The sequence below is a fragment of the Caloenas nicobarica genome, chromosome 28, assembly GCF_036013445.1.
Source record: "Caloenas nicobarica isolate bCalNic1 chromosome 28, bCalNic1.hap1, whole genome shotgun sequence".
NCBI classification, from domain to species: Eukaryota; Metazoa; Chordata; class Aves; order Columbiformes; family Columbidae; genus Caloenas; species Caloenas nicobarica.
The window spans coordinates 1,353,275-1,371,660 of NC_088272.1; the positions used below are offsets into that span (position 1 = coordinate 1,353,275).

Sequence of the window (18,386 nt, forward strand, 5' to 3'; positions counted from 1 at the left end):
AGATGCTGAGCTCCACGTCCCCTCCCCCTTCACATGTTGTCACACATCACCCCACAACTGCCAGAAACTGCCCCACATTGCCCCAGGGGCACCAGAATCACCTCAGGGCTCCAAACGGCGGCCAGAGGGACACAAAGGCCTGGTGCTGCTGCAGCTTCTCTTCATTTCCGGAGCTGCTCCTGAAGCCGCGACAGCTCGTCCTTCCACGCGAGTCTCAACTAGATGAGAGCTCTGGCTTCCCTATAACCAGCCCTATCTCTGGATTCGTCTTTCTTTCCATCCTTGCGTCCAACTCTCAGACGCTTCCTCTGCCCTGCGGAGCTTCCCTGGGAGTTTCCCGTTTCTGGAGCGGCCCTCCCGACAGCTCTGCTTGTTCTGGCTGTTGCTAAAGCACACAAACTGGCGATTTTTAGATCTTCCCAGCCCATTCACACCATGAGTCTGTCCAATAGCGATATTTAAGCCTGGGCTCTTCTTGCTGCTTGTGGGATCTTTCACTGATCTCGTATCGGCCTTTGTTTTGTTAAACTGCCAATATTGTTTCTAGTCCATCACCTCGAAGGTTCTGTTCAGTCTGAATAAATCCTTTTCTTCCCAGAGAAGTGCGGAACAGGCCCTGTCATGTCTCCCTTTCAGCCCTGAAGTCGTTATTTTCTCCCCAGTCGATTCCGTTCTTCCCAGCAAAGTGCGAACCAGACCTGATCCCACAGGTGGTCAGTGCAGTCTGGAGCCGTTCTGGTGAATACGAGCGGAATTTTACAGCTTCACATTTCAGCAAATTCAGCTCACTGAGTACCACGAAGCCAAGAGGATATTAAAAATCACACAACCTTATCATTCTGGGTGATTCGTTCTATCTAGGATGCATTTAATTAAGCTAAGGGATTGATGTAAAACTTAAATTGGGCTCATCCACTGACCCGTGAGCAGTAAAACCATCGCTGTACGGGCAGCTTGCTCAGCAGAGAGCTCCCAGCAGCTCCCCAGGCTGTCATATTGATGGAATAAAGTGGCTGTTTTGTAGCCCAGTGGCAGCCGGTGGGAAAGGTCTGCAGGAGGCTCCATGCACCCACTTCTCGTAGCAGTTCAGTGTGTTGTTCTGCACCCTCGGGGGTTTCCCCGCGGGAGTTCTGGGCCCGGCTGCAGCTCCGGCCTTTCCCTCTTCTGGAGCCTGCACCAAACTGCTGCTGGTTTGGCTGGGGGTCGATGCCTCCGCCAGCTCCCCCACTCGAAGCCACAGGACGAGGCCCAAGTTTGCCCGTCTGCAGCTCAGAACCTGCGCTCGTCCCGTCTCCTTCCCTGCGGGCTGTTGGAAACCGCGTTCCTCCCCCCGTGAACGTCCCCGTTTTCCATCCGGCTCCTCTGCCGAGGGTGCGTTTGTGCCCGGGCAGGCGGCAGCCGTGTCGCCCCAGCGTGTCCCCGCCCTGCTCAGCCCTGGGGAGCCCCAGTGTGACGTCAGAGCCGCCGCTGTGAGGTCAGAGTTGGCCAGCGTGGCCTTCCCGCCTGGGGAAGGAGCCCCCAGCTGCCGTGTGGCTGTTGCCCTGGGCAGGCAGCTGGTGCTGTGGGTGCTCTGGGGCTGCTGGAGCGGTTGGTGCCTGGACGGGCCAAGGGCTGCGCCGACTGGGGAGCCCACCTTTGCCAGCCATGGCGAGGAGAAAGGCGTCCCAGAAAAGACGCCAAGGGGCCTCCAGAGGCTCCTCGGGGATCAAGGCCGACCAAGAGCCGGCAGGGGAGGCAGCAGGACCGAGCTGCTGCCAGACGAGCGGGTAAGAAGTTGGCTGCTCCTGCCCGGGGCGGCGGGTTGGGGTGGGAGCTGGGATGTGGCCGGACACGGCCCGTGGGGCGGGGAGCAACGTGGGAAGATGGCAGAGGCTTCTGGAGAGAGAAATGGAGCTGGGGAAGGGGCCGGAGCACAAGTGGGGTGGGAGCGGCTGAGGGAGCTGAGGGGTTCAGCCTGGAGAACAGGAGCTGAGGGGAGACCTGGTCTCTGAACTGCATGAAAGGAGCTTGGAGCCAGGGGGGTTCTGGCTCTGCTCCCCAGGAACAAGTGCCAGGACGAGAGAAAACGGCCTCAAGTTGCACCAGGGGAGGTTGAGGTTGGATCTTGGGAACAATTCCTTCCCCAAAGGGCTGTCGGGCATTGGAACCGGCTGCCCAGGGCAGTGCTGGAGTCACCATCCCTGGAGGGGTTGGACAGACACGGAGATGAGGTTCTCAGGGACATGGGGCAGTGACAGGGGTGGGGTAGCGGTTGGACTCGATGATCGTGAGGGTCTCTTCCAAGCAAAATGGTTCTGTGATTCTATGAAGAAGACCCCGTGGCTTGCGAATCCCCCCGTCTGTGGGGAGGGCTCTGGGCTGGACGGCCAGCTCGCTGTCCCGGCCGAAAGCCAGGGTGCAGCAGGGGCTTGTGGGGAGGCCAGGATGGAGCACGTTCTTCTCTTCTGCACCAGAGACCCTGTGAGAGATCCTGCCAGATCCTGCCAAGTGTGGGATGGACCAGCTTGAGGAGATGGGGAAAGGAGAGGGGGGACCCCTGGCAGCAGCCCAGCTGTGCTGCCTCTGTCCCCGCAGCTGAGACGTCCCCTGCGAGGCTTCCCGAGGCCGAGCTCTGGCCAGGGCCTCGGCTCACACAGCGTGGGGCTGGTGGGCAAGCGGCATCTCCTTTTGTCCTTCCGCAGGAGCCCCGTCACGAGGTTGGAGCTGGTGACACGATTGTGGAAGTCAAGTCCCGGCTCAGCCACTCAGGGGTCTGCAAAGTGGAGCAATAAGGCCACAAAAATTGCATGTAAGTTCAGCCACTGCTGCTCGCTGTGAAGTGCTTGGGCGTGAGCTCCTGGAGAGGAGACCTCAAGAGACAGGCCTGACTTTTCTCTGTTGTCTGTTTTTTTTTTTTCCCAGGCATGCTCTTCAGCCTCACTTGCCATGGGGCAGGTGCCCTGGTCTCCCTGTGGACACGTCTGCTGAGCGTGTGCATCTTCACCGTGTACGTAGTACAGGTTTTGCTGTGGACAGGGGGAAGGGGATGTCCAGGGCCAGTGCAAGCTGGAGGTTGGACTCAATGAGCTTTGAAGATCCCTTCAACCCAAACTATTTTGTGATTCCATGTGAGAACAAACCTGCTTTCTCAGCCAAAGAGAGAGAGCGAGGTCCACACCCCAAGGCTGCTGACAAGTGTCTTCATTTGCTCTTTATGGATTATTTTCCTTCTCTTTCAGAAGGTGCTCCTGCAGCTCTTCCTCTGGGGAAGAGCTGCCAGTAGTGTTGAGCAGTGTGGACAGAAATCATGTTCCTGCTGGGCACAGTCAGCAGCAAGCTTCTCAAACGGCAGCTTTTCAGCCTAAAAACACAAATCCAGCTGTGAAGGGGTTTGCTCGACACTCGGCTCCTTGGCAGACCCTGGACTCCCTCTTTTTCAGGCACAAGATGGCCCCAACAAAGAAGCGGTTTGCGATGGACATGCAGACGATGCACTTCCTGAGGGACGTGAGGTTCTTCCGAGTCATCCTCTTGTTGCTCCTGGTGGCTCTTGGCGTTTACTGCGTGACCTCGATGCCAGGGTGGACAACACGGGCAAAGGGATGGATGGAGGTGGGTGACTCCTGCGAGGGAGCACTGAGGACAGCGGCTGGAGAAATCATGGGCTCTCCTGCCTCCGTGCAGGGTGACCCAAAGAAGGAGCAGCTTGTGCCGTGGCTCCTGGGGAAGCCTCCCCTGGGGAGCCCTGGCAGCTCTGGTAGTGGAGACTCTAATGGGGGATTTTTCCCTTTCAGGAGCAGACATGTGGGTCTGCGGCAGAACGGCAGACTCGGAGGTAAGAGATGTCCCCTGAGCTGGAACTGGGTCTGTGCAGAAGCCTCAGCCAACAACTCGTGCTACCCATTTTCCTAAAGCTGGGGCTCCTGTCCTTCCCTCCGGCCTTCACTTTGCTCAGCCTGGTGAGGAGGGGAGCGCTCGCAAAGCCGGGCGAGCACATGTGTCTGTGCTCCTTGCTGAGCTCCAGCGCTCCCCAGAGGGGATGGACCACTCTCTGACGAGATCTGCTTTCCTGGTCCTTCAGCAATTATCGGGCTTTGTGGGCGGCACAAACCCAAAAGATGCGGCTCCTGCTGCAGGAGGTGGCTCAGCTGAGGGGGGAGCTCCGCAGCGCGAGGAAGGTGAGGGTGCATTTGGGGAAGGAGGTTTGGCTGGGCAGAACCGCCGAGAAAGCCTCCTTGGGCTTGTTGGTGGGCTCGGACTGCTGACCGTGCTGTTTCTCAACCCAGGCAGCGTCCAAGGCGGCTTCGGAAGTCTCCGTGGAGATGTCTGACTGGGCACTGCAGAGCGCTGGTATGGACACAAGCAGCCCAGCCGTGCTCCCGGCGCTGCTCTCCAAAGCGGCAATGAGGACAGGACTGAAAAATGAGGAGCTGGCAGCGGCCTCACGAGTTGCGCCTGAGCACCGCGTCCTCCTGATCTGTGGCCTCTTGCAGTCATCTGCCCTCCCTTCCTTCCAGGTGCCACCATCGACACGCAGAGAACTTCCCAGACCTACGGCTGCCAAGGGAAGTGGAGCTGCATGGTTTTACGGCTGTTTCCACCTGTCAACCCTCCTGAGGCTGTTCTGCAGGTATGGCAGCAGAAATCCTCAGTGCTGGCGTCTTGCCTTCCTGGCAAGTTGGGGACCGAGCTCAGGGGCATTTCCGAGCTGCAGCAGACCCCACAGACACGCCGGTGCCTGCGCTTCAAGCTCCAGGAGCAGTTGTGTTGGCCCCAGCGGTCTCTCACGCTTCATTTCTCTGCTGTTCCCGTTGCAGCCGGATGTTTCCCCAGGGAACTGCTGGCCTTTCCAAGGGCGTCAGGGCCAGGTGGTCATCAGGTTGCCAGCACGAGTCCATCTGAGCGCCGTCACCGTGCAGCACATCTCCAAGGAAGCCTCTCCCTCTGGGTCCGTCATCAGCGCCCCCAGAGACGTCGCCGTCTTTGTAAGTCTCTGCCGGGCGCTTCTGCCTGGGATCTGGCCCTGGGGCAAAGCCGTGACAGCGACTTTGTGCATCCTCTGAGGTTTGTGCCCCACTCTCTCCTGAGCCCGGCCGTGCCATGGCACAACACTTCAAGGGCTCTAGAGATTTCCTCTCTCTCAAGACTTATTCTGGCCAAAGCACCTCAGGGCTCTTCACCAAAACTTCAGGCGGAGACTGAGCTCCAGCCCAACCAGTGCCAGACGAGTGCTGGAGTCCCAGGAGAGGCTGGGAACGGGACAGGGCTGGTCCAGCACGTACGTCTCCTCAGTGCTGGGATGAGTCTGAGCTGCTCTCCTTGTGCTTTGCCCCCGAGGGAGTGGATGCGGATGGAGAAGAGGGGACTCTGCTTGGGACGTTCATGTACGACGTGGCGAAAGAGCCCATCCAGACCTTCCCTCTGAAGGTACGGTCCACCTGCGGGGGAAAGATGCCAGGGAGCGAAGCAGGTTTGCCTGCAAGTCCGCAGCAGGAAGAGCGTGAACGTTTTCTCGCTGGGCACAGGGGCCCACAGCACTTTTGGGAGCTTGTTCCTGTGCAGGAGCGGGGCTGGCAGGGGCAGAGCCATTGACTGCACTGCTGCTCTTAACGCCTCTGTTTCCTTTTCCCTCTTCACAGAACGCGCCACTTCGCAGGGCCTTTTCCTATGTCAAATTTTTTGTGAAGAGCAACTGGGGAAACCCAAAGTACACCTGCATTTATCGAGTGCAGGTTCACGGGAAGATGGCGAAACCAGAAAGCCTCGGCTGAAACCAGGGCAAAAACAAAGGCAAAAAAATTAAAAATGGTGTGTCAGTTCAGATCGGTGTGGAAGATTTGCAAATCCGATTCCTCACCCCATGAACGTTCCTGTCCTTGATCTGGCTAATCTGTGTCAGAGGTTCGTTTGTGTCAGATTGATTAGTGTCGACGTGGAATTTCGAAGTGTTCCTCCCCTTGTTATTCTGCCCTCCCCTCGGCACTGGCATTCCAGGGCTGGGCAGGGTTGGAACTCCGTGTTCCTGGCAGCTCTAACAGCGTGTAGGATGGGCAGGGGGTTGGGGCAGCTCGCTGATGGGCAAGAGTGTTTCCTGGGGGTTGCTGGAGGATTCCAAGGGGCTCCTGAGAGACAGGGCTGGTGAGTGGGCATCCCAGGATGCAGTTGGGGTTCTGCCATTTCATACCATTTAGACCAGCACAATGGGCTAAAGACAGAAGAGGGGAATTACAGAATGGGCGCAGGGAGCCAGCCAGAGAGTGATGGGGAGAGACCAAAAATAGCAATTAGGGGCAAGTGCTGCCATTTCTTGAGCTCTCCCAGGAGCTGAATCCCCGGGAGCCCCAAGCGATGTGACCTGGGCCCGATCCTGCACCCTGGCAGAATCACAGAAACACAGAATCACAGAATGTGCTGAGCGGGAAGGGACCCACAAGGATCATCGCGTCCAACTCCTGTCCCTGCACAGGACAACCCCACAGTTCACACCGTGTGTCTGAGGACGACGTCCAGTCTCTTCTTGCACACTGTCAGGCATGGGGCCGTGACACCTCCCTGGGGAGCCTGTTCCAGTGTGCAGCACCATCTGGGTGAAGAACCTTTTCGTCATGTCCAACTGACCCTCCCCTGGCACATCTTCCTGCCGTTCCTGGGGTTCTGTCACTGGTCACAGAGAGAAAAGCTCAGCCCTGCCCCTCCTGCTCCTCTGCTGAGGAAGCTGAAGCTGCCATGAGCTCTGCCCTCAGTCTCCTCTTCTCCAGGCTGAACAAACCCAGCGACTTCAGCTGCTCCTCATATGGCTTCATCTCCAAACCCTTCCCCAACTTCGTACCCTGTTCCGGACACTCTCCAGTAGCTTTATCTCCTTTTCTCCTGTGTCCCCAGCCCTGCACACAGTGAATGCTCCAGGTGAGGCCGCCCCAGCGCAGAGCAGAGCGGGACAATCCCCTCCCTGCCCGGCTGGCCGTGCTGTGCTGGATGCACCAGGACACGGGGCCCTCTTGGCTCCAGGGACGCTGTTGGCTCGTGTTCAACTTGCCGTCGACCAGAATCCCCAGGTCTCTCTCTGCAGAGCTGCTCTCCAGCACCTAGTCACCCAGTCTCTCTGTACAGCCAGGGTTGCCATGTCCCAAGCACAAAATCCGGCACTTGCTCTTGTTGAACTTCATGTGGTTGGTGATTGCCCAGTTCTCCCATTTGTCCAGATCCCGGGATAAAAGTCGAGCCTGGTCTATACCTTCTGAGCTATTACACCATTACAGGCTGCCCACATACGTGCTATGGGTAGAGTTCCTATTTGCTAAATCTTATTTCCTTACCATATCCTGGCACAGGTAAGTAGGGGCGGCAGTGCAGTCTGAGGTGTTGGGCTCAGCCTAGAATTACAAGAAGCCCACCCTGACTGATGCAGTAGGAAGGGAAACAGAAAAGGAGCTCGGCAAAGGCAGCCGTTAGAGTAGCGGATGAAAGCCGGTCACTGCTGCACACGAGGTGGGAAGGGGTGGACTGCAGAGCCAGAGGGCTCTGCTGTCAGCGCTGGCAACAGGTCAGCAGCAGCTCCTCTGCAGAGCAGGTGACGTGCATCGGAGTCTTTCCAAAGGCCTTTGAAACTGCTGTGAACTGGGGCCCTGTGACAGTTGTGGTGAGGCCATCAGCCTTGCAGCTCTGCAGCAGTTCAGAGTCACTGAAACACTCTCGGTGGCGCATGCTGTTTGTGGGTTTCATTTTGGCTTTTTTAAATCATTTTGTTGAGGTACAATTATTTGTTTGGAATCAGGTGATGGCACTGGCACTCCTCTTTCTGGAGCACATCCTGACATCCTTCGTCATTCAGAGCTCTGCCCTCTGCTCCTGAGAGGAGCGATGGCCGCAATGGGGAACGACTCTGGTGAGTAGCAGCTTCACCAGCAGCCTCAGACTTTGTGAATCCCCAAAGGCAACGGACGTGTCTGGTGCTCCATCCCTGAACGCTGATGTGCTGACGGCCTGGAGTGAATTCTGGGGCATTTCTCGAGAGCAGCCAGACTTACCAGGGTATTGTCAATTAGACACAGGGAAATGTGTTTTGTCACTCCCCCCCACTACGTACCGCGTTTGAAAAGTGTCGTTGCTCGCAGCAAGATCTGATGTCAGTAGGGTTACTTTCTGTGCCAGGTACTTGCTTTTTTCATCAAGTTACAGCAGGAAAAGGGAAGACTTGACCTGGTGATGCAATTCATGGCTCTAGAGGGAAAAAGCATCTTGCCCAAGGCACAGAAATGAGTTGGGGTTTGTTGGACTTTTGGCCAAGCAGGGAGCAGGGGAACATGCTGTTTTCCAAAACTGTTTCTTGAGCAGTAAATTTCAATGGCAGTGCTAGGCTTGCTGCAATGTTTCTGTGTCGGAGGTTAGACCTGGTTGTCCTGGGTGCTCCTGTAGAGAACTCAACTTTTAAAATGTGCTTTCCTGCAGCAATGTCATCTCACCTCTTTTCAAATGTGGTTTCTTGGCAGTCATTGCTGAGGGAATGGCTCCTCCACAGAGGATCCTCTTTCCCCCAGAGAAGATTTGCATGGCCTGGCAGCACAGCCAGAGAGCTGGAGCGGGACTGCACAACCTGGGCAACACGAGCTTCCTCAACTCTGTCCTGCAGTGCCTGACACACACCCGCCCTCTGGCCAACCACCTGCTCTCTGAGGAGCTCAGCCAGGCCTGTCAGTACTTTTGGGAACATTTCCTTGTACGTTTGTTGGGCACTGCCCAAGGGCTCCCAGAATCTGGAGCTGATTTAGGAGAAAAGCAGCCCTTCCTTGTCACTGCCCGCAGGGCTGTTCTTTGAACACGCAAGCGTAGAACCCGCTTGTTGTGCCTGGATGTGTTCCTCTCCAGAAAGGCACCTCTTCCTGTCCCTGGATCTCGCTCCCCATTCCTGCAAGTTAAACTCCTTTGCTTATTGCACAGAAAACTTCCATCAGTTCAACATCCCTCTGAAGAAGGTTTTCTGTGCACTAAAATGTCCTGTGCTTGTTGGGACATTGGCACCTTGGGTCAAGAGGAGTGGACACCCTTCGTAGAACTTCAAGATCTCCATTAGGTTTCCCGTCACTGTGGATAGTTTGTTGATCTGTGGAGCGTCCCTCTCTCCCTCTTCAGGCAGCCAGGAAGGCTTCTGCATGATGTGCAGAATGGAAGCGCATGTTAACAAGGTCCTGCATTCCTCAGCCAGTGCCACCGAGCCTTGGGCGGTTGTCAGAGTTCTCACCCGTAAGCCATTTCAGGTACTTTGACATGTTTTACGCCATTCTTGTCGGAGAGAACTAGTAACTTCTTTCTTAGAAACAGGCAAACATTTCCAGCATGGCAGGCACGAGGACGGCCACGAGTTCTTACACTGCACTGTGGATGGCATGCAGAGAGCTTGTCTGAGTGGAAACAGCGAGTAAGTACAAGCAAATTGTCTTTCCAGCGTTCCAGAGCCCTTTGGACTCCTTGATGTGCTCTCCTCAAGGAAAACTATGCCCAGGGCTTTCAGACAAAGCCAGACTCTTGGAGGAGATAACTCTCTGTCTTCCCATTTGTTTCCAGCGTGGACACCTCTTCTCAGTCCTCACTCACAAGTCGCGTCTGAGCACCGCGTCCTCCTGATCTGTGGCCTCTTGCAGTCATCTGCCCTCCCTTCCTTCCAGGTGCCACCATCGACACGCAGAGAACTTCCCAGACCTACGGGTGCCAAGGGAAGTGGAGCTGCAGGGTTTTATGGCTGTTTCGCGCTGCCAGCTCTCCTGAGGCTGTTCTGCAGTTACCACAGAATCACAGAAAGGTTGGGGTTGAAGGGAACCTCTGGAGATCATCTAGTCCAACACACCTGCTAAAGCAGGTACATCTAGAGTAGGGTCCCCAGAACAGACCACACAGGATCGTGTCCAGGCGGCTCTTGAATGTCTGCAGAGAAGGAGACTCCATAACCTCTCTGGGCAGCCTGTTCCAGTGCTGTGTCACCCTGAGGGTGTAAAGAAGTTTCTCCTAAAATTCAGATGGAACGTTCCATTATTCAGCCTGTGCCCGTTGCCCCTCATCCTTGATACAGAGAATTAACTAATTAACACTTAACTAATTAATACTTAAAGAACTAACACTTAAGGAGCTAACGCTTAGAGAGCAAACTCTGTGCCCAGGGCTGGCTGCGCGGCCCCTGAGGGACCCAAGCAAGGAGGAGCTGGCTGAGATCTGCAGCGGTGAGCAGGGAGTGTGCTCGGGAGGGGATGCCTGGGGGTCTCTGCAGATGTGGGAGGTCATCTGGGCTCTGCTGCTTTCTGTTGCAGCCATTCAGCCCTTGGAGGAGGACAGTGAACCCTCCATCTGCTCCCTGGCAGCTCAGACCATCCTCATCCTGAGCAACGCAAGGGAGCAGTCAAGAGCGCGATGGACCCTGCGAGCCCTGTGCTGCTGGCCCCGCTAAGCCCGGCAGAGGTGCAGCTCTTCTCCGGAGAAGGGCTGGATTTTAATAAAGCTGGAGGAGAACGCCAAAGCCCTGGTGTCCTTCAGATGTGCAGCGCCCTGAGCGTGCTGAGCAGACGGTGCCGTTCCTGGCCTCTCCCGCTGCCGCAGGACGTCTGTCCCTCAGCACAGCCTGGTTCCAGGCGTAGTTACGGTGCCGGCGGGCGGGCGCTCGCTGGCCCCCAGGCCCTGCCCTGCGGCACGCAGGCAGCGGAGGCGGATGGCCGTGCGGGTACGGCAGGCACGGGGGCAGCACAGACACGCAGGTTTAGAGTGGGGCTGGTCCCAGCGCCTCAGGAGCTGTTTCCCACCGTTTTGCCCTCAGCTCCTGCCATCCCCTGAGGCTTTCCACAGCGCCGTCTCAGCGAGCGAGACCCTCTGCTCCGGGCTGCCGGGCCTCGTCTCTCACGCTGCCCTCCCCTTATCGCCAGCAGCTGCCGCCTGGCGCTTTCGCCCTTTCCTGGAGACGCTTTCTCAGCGGCACTGCCGGGCTGAGCCGGGGCAGTGGCAGGTTCATAGAATCATAGAACCAGCTCAGGTTGCTCAGAGCCCCGTCCAGCCTGGCCTGGGATGTCTCCAGGGATGGTTCAGCCACCACCTCTCTGGGCAACCTGGGCCAGGCTCTCACCACCCTCAGGGCCAACAATTCCTTCCTCATGTCTGGCCTCAATCTCCTCTCTTTTAATTTAAACCATCACCCCTTGTCCTGTCTCAACAGACCCTGCTAAAAAGTCTCTCCCCATCTTTCTTCTTGGCCCCTTTTAAGTACCAAAAGGCCACACTAAGGTCTCCCCGGAGCTTCTCTTCTCCAGCTGAACACCCCAGCTCTCTCAGCCTGTTCCCCCAGCAGAGCTGTTCCAGCCTCGGGTCATGTCGGTGGCTCCTCTGGCCCCTCTCTGGCAGGTCCATGTCTGTCCTGTTCTTAGGGCTCCAGAGCTTGACACGGGACTCCAGGTGGGGTCTCACCAGAGAGGAGACCTGCTGGCCACGCTCCCTTTGATGCAGCCCAAGGTATGATTGGCCTTCTGGACTGCAAGTGTGCATTGCCAGCTCATGGCCCGTCTTTCATCCCCCAGCACCCCCAAGTCCTTCTCCGCGCGGCTGCTCTCAACCCCTCCATCCCCAGCCTGGACTGGTACCCGGGCTTGCCCCGACCCAGGTGCGGGACCTCGCGCTTGGCCTTGTAGAACCTCATGAGGTTTGCGTGGAACCACTTCTCGAGCTTGTCCAGGTCCCTCTGGATGGATCCCGGCCCTCAGACGTGTCACCTGCAGCGCTCAGCTTGGTGTCATCCGCAAACTCGCTGTGGGTGCGCTCGATCCCACCGTCTGTGTCGTTGATGAAGGTTTAACCAGTACTGGCCCCAGTACGGACCCCTGAGGGACACCACTTGTCACCGGCTGGTCAGTTTGGGATGCCCTGACTCTGTGCCCCCCCAGCCCCAGGGGGTGTGGCTGAAGAACCAGTGGCCATCGGGGAGGACCCCTGGCTCCTGGCCCGGCACAGCCAGGGGGTGCTGACCCCCAGATCCGCCAACCAGGGACGGGGGCACCTACGGCTGCTGGGCAGTCACTGAGCTGGGGGGGCGCTGACCGAGTGCCGGCTGGAGATCCGGGGTGCAGGGGGGTCCCCCATACCTGAGGGAGGTACCTGATATCTGGGGGGCACCCTGGGCTCTGGGGGAACCCTGGGATCTGGGGGGGCAGTGGCAGTCCCCCAGCATGTGCCTCTCCCTGCACAGTGCCCCAGCGAAGGTGATAGTGAAGCAGGACAGGGCAGGGGGGGCGCGATTTCTGGGGACCTTGGGGGCTTTGGGAAGGGTTAATTGGAGGGCTTAATTGGCGGGGTAGTTTGAGGTGTGTTTAATTAGGGGCTGTGCTTTTTGGGGGGTCGTATGTGTAGCTTTGGGGTGTTTAATTTTGGAGGTGCACTTAATATTGGAGGGAGTTTAATTTGGGGGTTGTTTAATATTGGGGGTGTCTAATTCTGCAGATGTGTGTTTAATTGAGGGGGCTGTGAATAATTGGGGTTTGTTTAGTTGGGGGGCTTAATTGGGGAGGTGTAGGTTTAATTAGGGAGCTGTATTTAATCGGAGGGGCTGTGTTTTACTGGGGGGTGTTAAATTACGGGGTGCTTTATTAGGGGCATTAATCCTGGGGCTCCATTTTGGGGGTGCAGCACTCCCTGGGATGCCCTCCCCGCCCAGGGCCAGAGGTGCACGGGGTCGGGGGGTGACGGTGGCACCGGCCGCGCCAGCAGCAGGAGGTCGGGGAGCGGGAGGCCGGGGCTGGGGGCTGCGGTGGCCACTGTCACCCGGTTGGCGGCCTCCCCGCCCTGGGTCACCTGTGGGGACAGGGACGTGGTGAGGGGGGGATGGTGGGGGGGGCAGGGGGATGTGGTGAAGGGGAGACATGGAGGGGGGGCCGTGGGAGGTCGCGGTTGTGGGGACAGGCTGGGGGGGACAGGGCCGGAGATGAGGGGACATGGAGGGAGGGGACAGGGGCAGCGGTGAGGGGACACAGGCAGGGGAGGCAGGGACATGGCTGAGGGGGCACAGGGTGGGGGACGGGGCCAGAACTCAGGGGACACAGGTTGGGGGACACAGTCCCATTGCTGAGGGGACAAGTGGGGGACACAGCCCCGAGGTTGAGGGGACACAGGCTGGGGGACGCGGCCCCGTTGCTGAGAGGACACACGTTGGAGGACAGGGCCAGAACTGAGGGGACACATGTTGGGGGCCAGGGCCAGAACTGAGGGGACACAGTCCCAAGGCTGAGGGGACAAGTGGGGGACACGGCCCCGAGGTTGAGGGGACACAGGTTGGTGGACACAGTCCCATTGTTGAGGAGATAAGTGGGGGACACAGCCCCGCGGCTGAGGGGACAAGTGGGGGACTGGTCCAGAACTAAGGGGACACAGGTTGGGGGACATAGTCCTGTGGCTGAGGGGACAAGTTGGGGACACAGACCCGTGGCTGACAGGACAAGTGGGGGACGCGGCCCCGGGGCTCCGGGGACAAGCGGGGGACACGGCCCTGGGGCTCAGGGGACCCCGCCGCCCCCCGGGGCCGCCCCTCACGCCCCTCAGCCGCGGGCAGTCGCTCTCCACCAGCGGGCAGGCCCGGCGCTGCCCGGACTCCCCGGGGCAGGGAGCGCGACAGCCGGCCCGGCCGGGGGGCGGCCCCGGGAGGACACGGCCCGGCCGGGGGGCGGCCCCGGGGGGACACGGCCCGGCCGGGGGGCGGCCCCGGCGCTGCTGCTGGCGCTGCCGGGGCGGCCTCGGGCTGCGGGGGAGCGGGACGGGCGGGTCCCGCCCGGGATGGCGCCCGGGGGCGCCGGGCCCTGTCCGGAGCCCGGGACGGCCCTGCCGGGGACGTTCGCGGCTCATGAGGGGCCGGGTCCCTCCCTCAGCGGCCCGGCGGCGCTGCCGTGAGCCCGGGCGGGGACGGGCCTGAGGGGGCGGCTTCTGTGCAACGCCGGGCCGGGAGCAGCGGCGAGGAGCCGGTTCGGCTGCCGGCGGCTCGTTAGCAGCCACCGGGGGCCGTGCCCGGGCATCTCGGTAACTGCCGAGGGGCAGCACGGGCGCTCGGAGGCCGTTGATGCTCGCGAGCTGGGCGCGGCGGGCACTCTGCCCATGGGGGCGGGCAGCGGCGCTGAGCGGGCGCTGCTCTGGCTCTGCCGTTCGTGCTCCTGAGGGGTGGGCACGAGTCTGGAGAGCTCGTTGGCTTCCATGGCGGGGGGTGTCCCGTCCCGGACGCCTGGGTCCCCTGCCCGGGGGGGGCGCCCACCCTGGGGTCCCCAGTGTCCCCCCTTGTCCCGGCCGTGACACTGAGGCCTGCGGGCTCAGCCCGACCCTGGGGCGCTGCCTGGAGCTGGGGGAGCCTGGGGGGGACCCCGAGCCGGTCCCCAGCACCCCCGTGTCCCCGTGTGCTCCCTGGCCACACACCCGCTGGCACGTTTGCTCCTGGTGCCCACGCTCCCTGTGCACACACCCCCTTGCACACCCATGGCGGGGAGCAGCTGCGGGTTCCCCATCTGCCCCCTCCCAGCCTCCTGGTCCCCTCCCGATGCTGGGGGGGCTGTGACTAATTGGGGGGTGAGTTTAATTTGGGGGAGTGTGTTTAATTCCAGAGCTGTATTTAGTTGGAGGGGGCCGTATTTAATTGTGGGGGGCCGTATTTAATTGTGGTCTGTGTTTACTTGGGGGGGCTGTGTTTAATTTGGGGGTTGTGTTTAATTAGGGAGCTGTATTTAATTGGGGGGGGGCTGTATTTAATTGTGGTCTGTGTTTAACTGGGGGGGCTGTGTTTCATTCCGGAGCTGTATTTAGTTGGAGGGGGCCGTATTTAATTGTGGCCTGTGTTTAACTGGCGGGGCTGTGGTTAATTAGGGAGCTATATTTGATTGGAGGTGGCTGTATTTAATTGTGGGGGGCCATATTTAATTGAGAGCTGTGTTTAACTGGGGGGGCTGTGTTTAATTGGAGGGTGTGTTTAATTAGGGAGCTGTATTTAATTGCGGGGGGCCGTATTTAATTAATTGTTATGAAACCAAAAGAAGCAGCAATTCTGCATTGTAAAGCACACCAATCTGGGCAAACTGATAGTGTTAAAGGAAATCACAAAGCTGATCCAGTAGCAAAAATGGGAGCAAACGAGAAAGTAATGGGAGCATTAATTCCTCAAATGACAATAAATATGGGTGAAAAGCACTCCTCACTGGAACTGCTGTATTTACGTTAACACCTTCTATATCTCCTCCTCTGCCTTTCTTTTTTCCCCCTATTCTCTAGCTATTCTCTTTCCAGAAACCTCTCCAAGGCAAGAATTATTCCAAATCACAGAATGCTCAGGTTTGAAGAGAGCCCTTGTCTCACTCATCTTGTCTCGCTCTCCTGCTCAAGGCAGGGTGAACCAGGGGAGGTTGCTCAAGGCCTCCACCCAGCTTTGCGTCATCCTCAAAGGCGCTGAAAGTGTACTGTGTTACATCATAGAGCTGGAGAATAAAGACGTTCAACAGTGTTGGCCCAAGTGCTGGTCACTGAGAGATGACACTGGTAACTGTCTGCTCGGAGGACTTTGTACCACTCATGATATTTGGGTTTGATGGTTCAGCCAACTTCCCACCCAGCATCCACTTCTTGAGCCCCATCAGCACCACTCTGCCCAGAAGCACACCATGTCTGAGGCCTTGCAAACGCCCTGCACACAACATGCCTTTCTTGCCCCTCTCCATTGGGGTTCAGCAATCCCTTCCTTGTCCTTCACGTTCCTGGAAATAGCTGCAGGAGGACATGTCCCATCCCCTTCCCAGGGAGGGAGGTAGAGTGGCCAGCCTGTTATTCTCCCAGTTCTTAGTCCAGCTCTTCTTGAAGATGGCTTTGAGGTCTGCGTTTCCTAAGGACCCCAGAACCATTCTGGTGTCTATGGCACTTTTGAGAGCACAATCTGGAATCACGGGTAAGGGCGACATAGCAGACTGGAGCACTTGCAATGAGCCTGTCCAAGGCAGCTGAGATCAATCTCACTGGGCCACTGGGGTTTGTTCCTGGACTCACACACAGAAATACCAGGGTTCCGTCAAGCATTGACATCTGAGCTGGCCTCATGGGCTCCTTCTGCACCCAGGGATGTTCAGAGACAGAGTCTCTCCATTTTACACACAGAGGCAGGAGTCACAGTGTCTCTCTGGCCTCCTGTTGCCACTCCCAAAAGACAGGAGGCACCTCAGCCCTGTGGTGTGTCACCCTGCTCTGCACTCATCTGAGATGTCCCACGTCATGAGGAATGGACACGGGGACCTCAGTTGAAGGAAGAAGATCCCAGTGGGTTGTTTCCCATGGGCTGTTACTCCCAATGTGAGTGACTTCGATGTTTGTCCCACAGGCCTTCCTGGCACTCCCAGGAATAGCTGATGGCATTTCTGCTCACTCGTGTTCATCTCACCTCATGTACATGACGTGCATGCCCATATCTCATCTGAACAATGCAAACATGGACTTCTGACCTACTCATTCAGGAAAAAATTCTCAATCTGGTGTGACAGCCCAGTGCTGGAAAGGGAGGTTGTGAGGGGCCAGTCCATGACGATGCCCTGGGGCAGCTTCCGTGGGGTGTCCAGTGCACAGGGGCACAGCCCAGCCCCTGCTCTGCTGGTCCTGCAGGTCTCTGGCAGGAGGCCTGGCTGTGAGAGGACACTGTTGAGTGCCCAGCCCTGCACACACACACTGTTTATCTCTACACTGCTGTTTCAACCTGCAGGCTGCTTTCTTGTGCATGTCCTGAAGACGAACTTGAAGAAGACCTAAGCCCTCAGGCACTGCCCTATGAACATCACTTTCCTTTATAGAAGTAGTGTTACGGAGGCCAGCTCTGTCACAGCAGTGCCCATTGCCTGTCCCTGCCTGCGCTCACAGGACTGACACACAGCAGGACGGTGACCAGGCTGCCAGAGCACTCAGGCCTTGCACCAACACAAGGGATGAGAAGGACAGTGTGGGAGTGGAACGAGAACAGCTCTGGAAGGCCAAGCGCTGGTGCTCCCTGGCAGTGCTGCCAAGCGAGAGCTCTTTCCCCTTCCACCCATGCACACAGGAACTGTCCCTGCAGCTTGAAAAAGGTCTTGGAGTTCGGATGTCAGCAGAAAACGGTTTGCCGGAGAGCCCTTTATTTTGCTTAAACACAGGGAGCATGATTCCTCATGGACACAGACACTCAGTGAGAAAAGAAAAGCAGGCAGTGAACTAAAAATGGAATTACAGTATTATCATAAGAGAAAAACACAACTAGAGACAAAAACTACTGCACACAGGATGAACCTGCAATGAGTTAGACTATAACTCGTATGTAGAAGAAGACAGAGACAGTTTATAGCTTCGGAAGAAATCCAGTCATCAGTTTCCACAGGGCATCCTTGAGCTCCTGGTTCCTCATGCTGTAGATGAGGGGGTTCACTGCTGGAGGCACCACCGAGTACAGAACAGACACCACCAGGTCCAGGGATGGGGAGGAGATGGAGGGGGGCTTCAGGTAGGCAAACATGGCAGTGCTGACAAACAGGGAGACCACGGCCAGGTGAGGGAGGCACGTGGCAAAGGCTTTGTGCCGTCCCTGCTCAGAGGGGATCCTCAGCACGGCCCTGAAGATCTGCACATAGGTACCACAATGAACACAAAACACCCAAATGATAAACAGACACTAACCACAATAAGCCCAGCTTCCCTGGAGTAGGACTGTGAGCAGGAGAGCTTGAGGATCTGGGGGATTTCACAGAAGAACTGGTCCAGGGCATTGCCCTTGCACAGTGGCAGTGAAAATGTATTGGCCGTGTGCAGCAGAGCATGGAGAAACCCAGTGGCCCAGGCAGCTGCTGCCATGTGGACACAAGCTCTGCTGCCCAGGAGGGTCCCGTAGTGCAGGGGTTTGCAGATGGCAACGTAGCGGTCGTAGGACATGATGGTGAGAAGAAAATATTCTGCTGAAATGAAAAAGAGAAACAAAAGCATCTGTGCAGCACATCCTATATATGAGATAGGCCTGGTGTCCCAGAGGGAATTGGCCATGGATTTGGGTACAGTGATGGAGATGGAGCCCAGGTCGAGGAGGGCGAGGTTGAGCAGGAAGAAGTACATGGGGGTGTGGAGGTGCTGGTCACAGGCTATGGTGGTGATGATGAGGCCGTTGCCCAGGAGGGCAGCCAGGTAGATGCCCAGGAAGAGCCAGAAGTGCAAGAGCTGCAGCTCCCGTGTGTCTGGGAACGCCAGGAGGAGGAACTGGGTGATGGAGCTGCTGTTGGACATTTGCTGCCTGTGGGCATGAGGACCTGTGCAAGGAGGAAAAGACAGTGACGGTTTAGATGAGACTTGTCTGGGAAAAACCAAAGCCATTTCCCACAGACCCTCCACCCCATCACACAAAGAGACCCTTTTCTTTTTCC

General features: G+C 57.7%; 1 pseudogene; it reads right to left on the minus strand.

Annotated features, from left to right (window-relative positions):
• Nucleotides 1-17,386: 17,386 nt before the first annotated feature.
• LOC135999504 (olfactory receptor 14J1-like) lies at nucleotides 17,387-17,904 on the minus strand (annotated as a pseudogene).
• Nucleotides 17,905-18,386: the final 482 nt, after the last annotated feature.